This window comes from Octodon degus, unplaced genomic scaffold (genome assembly GCF_000260255.1).
Source record: "Octodon degus isolate 3935 unplaced genomic scaffold, OctDeg1.0 scaffold00112, whole genome shotgun sequence".
NCBI classification, from domain to species: Eukaryota; Metazoa; Chordata; class Mammalia; order Rodentia; family Octodontidae; genus Octodon; species Octodon degus.
In genome coordinates, this window is record NW_004524688.1 from 5,977,358 (window position 1) to 5,985,898 (window position 8,541).

The window sequence follows — 8,541 nt, forward strand, 5'->3', positions numbered from 1 at the left end:
AGCATCTTATTGTTTACCTCCTATACAGCATCTTATTGTTCAGGGCTTGTAGACATTCAGGGTCTCCCACCCTTAAGAGCCAAGTCTGGCCCCAGCTGGGCAGGAGCCAAGGCTATGGCCAAACTTCATCCAGGGCCCTTGCTCCAGAACCCAAAAGTTGTCATCCTCTGCCCCTCACCACCACTCAGTCCATCTGGGTACCCAGCTTGGGAGCAGAGCCAGGGTTGCTAGCAGCACCTGTCCAGCAAGGCCACACCCTGGACCCTGACCTGCTCACCATTGCCCTGCTCTGCCCCACACCATGCCAGTCACTGACTCAGAGTTGGGCCTCTATGCTTGGCCCTCAATGACCTCTTCCACAATGTGGAGGAGCCCAGCAGTACCATGGAATATGAACTGTCCGTATCTTACCTGGAGGTGACATTCCCCCCAGGCCTGAGTAATGGGTGCACAGGAGGGGCCCACTTCTCAGGCTTGTTACTGGGTGATTTTTCTGGATGCTGGTCGTGACTGCTCTCCCACAAACATGTTGTTGGTGCCACCTTCCACAAAAGGAGGCTCAAAGAGGTGATGAACACAGAACACACAGAAAGAGAGAGCAGGGACTAACTCAGGACTCGGTGGCTTTCAAGCCAAGCATGGCCTGTTGTCCTATACTCTGAGTGGCCTTGTCAGTGAGCACACAGTTCCACAACCCTCTCAGCCGACTCTCCTCCATGCTCCTGGGCCTGTTCCTGAAGCACACCTGTCCACACTGAGTGTGGAAGAGGCAAGAGACCTGGCCAGCAGGCTGGTTTCCATCTGGCTCCTCTGGGAGCTGATAATCTCCCAGGTGACTTCCCAGGAGAAGCAGGAAGTGGGGCTGCCAGTAGTTGTTGACTGAGCCAGCAAGACTCACCTTGCCTTGGAGGGAGTAGCCTATGGCTGCCCAGCAACAAAGAGGTTTCTCGACCTGTTTCAGCCTTTAGTCAGGTCCACACATCCATCTAGTACCAGGGCTTTTGGCAAAGGAAGCCCCATCTGGCTCTAGAGCCTCCTATAATGGCAGCACTGGAACCTGGGGTTTTCCTGTAGATGCCAAAGACTTCCACCAAAAACAGGGGCTTCTGCCAGCCAGAGCTTTTCTCAAAGAGCCTGGGGCCCAGAAACCATGAGCACCTGGACCCTCTTGTTCAGGGTGGGAGTGGGGAGACTTTTCCTTGCCTGGATCTCCTGACCTTGGTGTCCCTTCTTCACTCCCTCCCTGACTGGTCCCATCAGATCTACAATGAGATCATCTGAGACCCGCCGTACACCACCTTGGGTACCTGGGGTTGAGGGAGGACTCCAGAGAAGCGTCCAGGTTGCTGCAGTCTCTGAGGTCTCCACTGTCAATGCCAATGAGGCAGTCTTGTGTGACCAGTCAGGGACTACGCAGGGACACTCACTAAGAGGGGACAGAAGTAGGGGACTGAGGCCAGGAAGTCCCTGGTGCCCAGTGAAGGCTGGGACATACAGAGAACCCTGGGTGATGGCAATTTGGGAACTCACACCTGTGTCATGCCCCAACCTCATGGACCCAGGGAGAGTGATCAGCCTGCACAGCCTCCCCATACCCACAGGGGCCACCTGCCAGGCAGCTGAAGTGCCTGCCCGGACCACTCAGCACACAGAGGCCAGGCCACCCAGCTTCCCTTTCCCAACCTCTCAGATGCATGCAGGAGACCCCTCCCCTGGCCTGGGCGCTTTCTCTCTACAGGATATTACCATTGGTCCCCCAGACCTTTGTCCTTCCCTCCCTCTCTTCCTGCCTCCATTCCTTCTTTTCCCCCTCCCTCTCTCCCTCCTTTCCTTTCTCCCCTCTTCCCTCCTAGGTTATGCAGCTGCTGATGAAGGGAACCAGCAGAGGACCCAGGAGCCCATGGCTGCCAACCAGATGTCCTTGCGTTTCCATGCTATGCTGCAGCTGGCCATGCACCAGGGCAGCCAGAGTATCATGCAGGAAGTTCAGCAGGGCCTCATGTTCGCCATTGACCTGAGCAGCTCTGAGCTCTGACAGTGTCTCCCAGGGAAGGCTGGCTCTCCAGGGATGGGGAATGGCTACTGTGTGGGGATAATGTCCCGAGGTTGGGGAGAACACTTAAGAGAGGGAGGAGGGTGAGTGACGGCCAAAGGGTGTCCCAGACGACCAGGAGTACAAGGGTGGGCTGAGGCATCCTGGGAAAAGCCAAGGAGCTGCCTCAGAGAAGGGTGGGATGTGGGCCAGTGGGGCAGTGACTGGACCAGATGACAGTTTTGGGAGGGTGAGAAAAGCCTCTGACTGGGGACATGAGGAGAGCTTGGGAGAGAGCACAGTGGGGCACATCAAGCAGAAGAACATGGCCCTGAATGTGTCCTTGTTCCCCACTATGACACTCCATCCATCCTGCTTGCTTGAGTCGGTGCCCTTGGGTAGCCAGGCCAACACAGAGCCTGCTCTTTCCTGTGGGCCAGCTTGGGGTTCACAGTCACTGGACGGAGGAAGCTGGGTGATATTGCTGTATTAGCACTGGAGAAATGCAGTCTGGAGAACCTCATGGGGCAATGGGCAAGGTTTTCTGCTTGAACCTGTGGAACTGGGTTAGAGCAGGGTAAGGTTTGACAAACTCATCCCTGCCATGAGTGAAGCCTAGAGGCCTTCTTGAAGGGAAGGGGAGCCTGGGAGGAGAGGCTGGGTGGCACAAGAGGGCTTCTCCAGGAGGGCTGAGATGGCTTCTGGCTGGTGCTGATCTGATACCCCCTGCAGGCCAGGAGGAGAGGCCCTGACCTCTGTACCACACCCCCTCCCTTCCCTCACACCTATAGGTGTGAACACAGGTGGATCACTATGAGGCTGCTACTTGAAAGTCTGTGGCATTCTCTGAAACTGTGTCTGGTGGTGGAGGCCTGGGAAGCCTCCCAGTGGGCCATGGCTTCTGGCAGCACTTGTCCCAGGGGGACTAAGAAGCAGCCACACAGCCCTGCTCAGAAGCCTGAAGGCCATAACTGTTAGAGAGCCTGCTGTTATATTTTCGAAAGGCCTCCAGACCCCTGACAGGAGGGTGGAAGGAGGCTTGGCTGTTGTGTCAATGATACATTTGGGGAGCCCTGAGGGAGAAAGTGGGATTTATCCCCAAGACCCCCTGGGCATTTGGAAGCTGGCTGAGGTGAAGCCTCATCCCCTGCCCCACAAGGTCACAGCTAAGTCTTCTGCTGCCCCCAGACACAGAACCATGGGCAGTGCATGAAGGAGGGGCCCACAACAACCACTCCCTGCTGGCCTTGGGCAACTGCACCAATGCACTGAATGACAAGGGCAGTAACAGATGTTGTCAACTACTGGGAGAGCAAGCTCACCTGGCTCCTCAGGGTACCACTCAGCCAGGCACAGGCACTGGGCTCTAAAAGTCAGGCTATCAGGTCTACAAAACAATGCAAGAGGGCCAGCCAACTAGCTCAGCAGATTAAAGCACCTGCTCCTGGGGTGTGCTAAAACGGCGATTGAGAGTGGGTGTGGTGGTGTGCGCCTGTAATCCCAGCTCTTGGGAGGCTGAACACAGGTGGATCACTACGAGTCTGATCTACGTAGTGAGACCCTGTAGACTCCGTATTAAAATACAAAAACAAAAACAAAGAAATCAATGCAAGGTACCCAACTAAAGCTGAATTTCAGTTAAGCCACCAAATTTGTTTTAGTGTAAGTATGCCCCATGAAAGAAAGCCATTCCTTGTTTACCTGAAATTTTCATGTACCCTGGTATCCCAAAATTTTTTCTGGTAACCTTAAGGTAGAAGTGGGCAACAGAGGCAGGGAACAACACCTAACCCGCTCCCGAGGCTGTGAGTTCAGTGGACACCCCTATGGGGTGTACAAGGGAACCCTTGCCTTACCTGAGAGGCATCATTGAGTGCCTCTTCCTGGGTTCTGGGCTCTGGGTTCAGTGCTTCATAGTAGTCCTTTAATTTTTTTTGTCAGGAGGAAGATTGATTTATTTAAAAACAATTTTTATTAGTACATGTTTTCAGTACACAATGATTGCATTCATTGTGGGGAATTGGTACATGGACATAACTCATCTCAATTCTTTTAGTCCCCCTTCCCCTTGAGACCCCCCTTTTAAATAATTTTTTTTGCCAGCATCAGATTTATTTATTTATTTTATTATAAGTCTTTATTAAGTTCATTATCATAAACACAGACTAATAGACCAAAAAATAAAATAAAATGCACAAAGCAATTGTAGCAAGTCAAGGTATACTTTTAGATACACTGGCCACGTTGGATTGCAATAACTTCTTCCTGCTTTTTGTTCTGTTGTCTGTCTTTTATTTTGCACTTCATGTATTTAGTTTTTTGAGATAGGATCTCAAGGTGATCTTCCTGCCTCAGCCTCCTGAGTACTGGGATGGCAGGCCTACACCACCACGCCCAGCCTGCATTTTGTTTATATGTGGAGTTTTTCATATAAGAGAAATCATGGAATATTTATGCTTATGTGTCTGATTTACTTCACTTACCATTATGGTCTCCAGGTGTGTCCATTTTTCTACAAATGACTCAAGTTTATTCTTTATGGCAGAGTAGTGCTCCACTGTGTATAACTATCACATTGTCTTTATCCATTCACCTGTTGACAGACATATAGGCTGCTTCCAAGATTTAGGTGTTATCAATTGTGCTGCTGTAAGCCAGGCATGTTGGCACATCCCTGTAATACCAGAATTCTGGGAGGCGGAAGCAAGAGGATCGCTGAAAGTCTGAGGCCAGCCTGGGCTACAAAATGAATTCAAGGCCAGCCTGAACTGTATAGTAAAACTCTATCAAAAAGAAAAAAAGGGCTGGTATAAATATAGATACACATGTATTATTGTAACATGATTTTTAAATTTATTTATTTATTTATTTATTTATTTATTTTTGTCCTATCAGAGGTGAATATTCTATTGGCATCTAAATACTATAGGTGTTTGAATTCAACTAAACATCTAACACTGTCTAGCAGTCTATAGTATTAGTGGGTTATCCTCAGAAGTTATTGACTTGAGCCTTTTACAGCTCATCCTATTAATATGGATTTACTTTGTATACCTCATTTTTATACTTTTCTGCTGGATGGTTAAGACCAAGATATAGCAAGACCTATGTACCCAGAATTGTAACTTTTGTATCTGATAAGGTCAGCCAAGTACTCTCAGGATTTATCCTGCAGCCCTGTACCGCCTTTTGTACATCCTTTTTTTTTTTTTTTAATTTTGTGTGTGTGTGTGTGTGTGTGTGTGTGTGTGTGTGTGTGTGTGTGTGTGTGTGTGTGTGGCCAGCTCAGCCCACCAGGGGGCGCGGCTGGCTGGCATGTGGTGCTGGAGGATTGAACCGCGGTCCCTGTGCTTTGCCAAGCTTGTTCCAAGTAGGTGCTTTAGACCACTGAGCCATCTCACCAGCCCCTTGTACATCCTTTTGTCAGTGTCTGACATGAGGATGTGTCACGGCCATTGCTTGACCAATTTGCTCTCTGTGAAAGCTTGAGAAAATGTTTTTTCTCTCCATGTGACTCTCCCCAGGCTCACTTTAGATCCTTGAACACATTTCTCTGTGGCTTCATAAAGTTTTTTAAACTCAGGAAGATATCTAGAAAGGGAATAGTTGGATGAAATAGAATTTTGATTTTTAGTTTCTTGAGGAAGCTCCCTGCTGATTTCCATAGTGGTTATACAGGTTTACACTCCATTAGTAATGAAGGAGGCTCCTTTTTTGCCAGAGTCTCTCCAGCACTTTTCATTGTTTGATTGCTTGAAGATACCATTCTTTCCAGAATATGGAGGGATTTTAGTGTTATTTTAATTTGCCTTTCTTGAATGGCCAGTGATGTTGAATTTTTTTTTCATATATTTACTGTCCATTTTCATTTCTTCATCTCAGAAGTACCAATTCATTTCAGATTCCTCTTTTTTAGTTGTGCATTTAAATCTGGGGGGTCTTTGGTGTACACTTGTAATCTCAGCACTCAGGAGGCTGGAACAGGAAGACCGGTGATCTACAGGTCAGCCTGAACTACATAGTGAGACCGTCTTTCAACAAATATATATATATAAAATTGAGGGCCTAATTTTTTTATGTGTTCTTTGTATAGTGCAGATATTTGGTCTGTTGTCTGAAGAGCAGCTGGAGAAAATTTTTCCCATTCTGTAGGCTGTTGTTTCTGTAGATGGTTGTTCTGTTCTGGTTTCCTTCACTTTTTAGGTTTTTGTGATTCCATTTGTTGCTTCTTGGCATTATTATCATTATTTTAAAATTTATATTTGGTACAGGGTCTCACAGCACACAGACTCATAGTGATCCTCCTCTTTTCAGCCTCCCCAGTGCTGGGATTACAGGCGTGTGCCACCATGCCCAGACTCAGTTGCTGGCTCAGCGTGCCTGGGGGTGGGGCCAGTGGGGCCTGGGGTGCCAGAGATCAAGCCCCAGTCCCTGTGCTTGCCTAAGCAGGCACTTAGTCCATTGAGCTATCTTGCCAACCCATCATCATCATCACCATCATCATCATCATCATCATTATTATTTTTGGTACTACTTACCAGGCAGGAGCTTATGCGGCTGAGCTATCTCCCCAGCCCTGCTATTATTTTTTGTACAAGTGAGATTCTGTTCAGAAAGTATTTGCTTATGTTTATGTCTTCAAGAGTTTTACCTATTTTGTCTTCCAGCAGATTGTTTCTGTTTTAATAGGTACATCTTTGATCCATTCTGATTTTAGTTTAGTGCATGATGATACATATAAGTCTAGGTTGAACCTTTGACACATAGGAAGCCAGTTTTCCCAGCATCTTTTATTACAAGGGCTATCTTTCCTCAGAGAAAGTATTTGGCCTCTTTGTCAAAGATAAGATAGCTGAATGGGCCTGGACTTATTCTTTCTTTCTTTTTTTTTTTTTTTTGGCGGAACCGGGGATTGAACTCAGAACCTTGCGTTTGCCAGTCAAGCGTTTATCCTACTGAGCCATCTCCCCAGGCCTGGACTTATTTCTTTTGGGGATCAGAAATAAGATTTATTGATGAACTTGTGGTTTTTTTTGGTGGAACCAGTGACTGAACTCAGACGCCTGCGCTTGCCAAGGAAGCACTTATTCTACTGAGCCATCTCCCCTGCCCCAGAGATGTTTTATTTTATGTATTTGGTTATTTTTTTATTTAGTACAGGGCCTACAGGGTCTGCAGGGTTTCGCTACACAGATGGACTTGTGATTCTTCCTTTTTTTTTTTTCAGAATTGAGAATTGAACTCAGGCCCCTGCACTTGCCAGGGAAATGCTTATTTTACTGAGCCATCTTCCCTGCCCCCTGATGAACTTGGTAAGGTGAGGTGGCCCAGTGAAAGCCTTCAGGAGTACAAGGCCCACAGCTTGTCCAGGAGACTATGATTTGGGGTGTATTTCACTGTGCAGCCATCAGAGAAGAGGTGCTTCTCAGCCACCATACCTTCAAATTCATCTGCATCGAACTTGGTGAAGCCCCACTTCTTGGAGATGTGGATTTTCTGGTGGCCAGGGAACTTGGTCCTGCAGAAGGCCTCGACCACATGTTTCTTGTTTGGCAGCTGGGAATGGATGGACGTGATGACCTGCCCAGTGTGCACCCTTGCCACTGTGTCCTGGGGCTTCCCAAAGGCACCCAACATGCCTGTCCTGAGCCTGGAAAGGGGCTGGCAGGAGGTCAGATACATGAACATCCACTAGAAGGAGTGTCTCCAAGGTCCCTTAGGGCAGCCCGTACAAGCAGCAGGCTGCATACACTACCAAAGGAGCTTGCTGTCTGCAGTCACAACACACTGGGCGCCCACCAGTAAAGGAACCTAGTCAACTTAATTGACTGCAGCCTGTAATTACTTCTGTATCCTCTGTTTCATTCCATTGCTCTGCAAGTCTGTTTTCCCCCTCCCCCAATATCATGCTATTTTTATCACTTTTGCTTTGTAGCATGCTTTGTAGCATAGCTTGAAGTCTGGGATTGCAATACCCCCTGCCTTGCCCTTGTTGCCCAGAACTGCTTTTGCTATTCTAGGTCTCTTCTGGCTCCATATGAATTTCAGAATTGCTTTCTCTAGTTCTGTGAGAAATGTTATTGGTATTTTGATTGTGCTTATTATTCTATTGAATCTGCAGAAAAGTTTTGGAAGAATGGCAATTTTGAATATATTGGTTCTGCCTATCCAGGGATAAGGGACAGCTTTCCATTTTCTGATGTCTTCTTTGTTCCCCTTTTTCAGAGAACTGCAACTTTCATTGTAGAGGTCTTTCATTTTCTTCATTAGGTTGGTTCCTAAGTATTTCATTTTTCTTCATGCTATTATGAATGATAGAATCTTCTGAGTTTCTTTCTCAGTGAGTTTATTATTGGTGTATAAGAATGCTACTGATTGAGTGTTGCCTTTGTATGCTACTGAATTTAGTTATTAATTCTAAGGGTCTTTTGGTGGGGTTTTCTATATAAAGAATCATGTCATTGCAAATAATGATCATTCAACTTTTCTCTTTTTAAATCCACATCATT

The 8,541-nt window shown here is 47.3% G+C and overlaps 1 non-coding gene across 1 annotated transcript; it reads right to left on the reverse strand.

The window, feature by feature from the left end:
* Nucleotides 1-7,730: 7,730 nt before the first annotated feature.
* Nucleotides 7,731-7,866, reverse strand: LOC111812100. The gene has a single exon (XR_002817693.1). It is a non-coding gene; the product is annotated as a small nucleolar RNA SNORA70 (small nucleolar RNA).
* Between the last annotated feature and the right edge of the window lie 675 nt (nucleotides 7,867-8,541).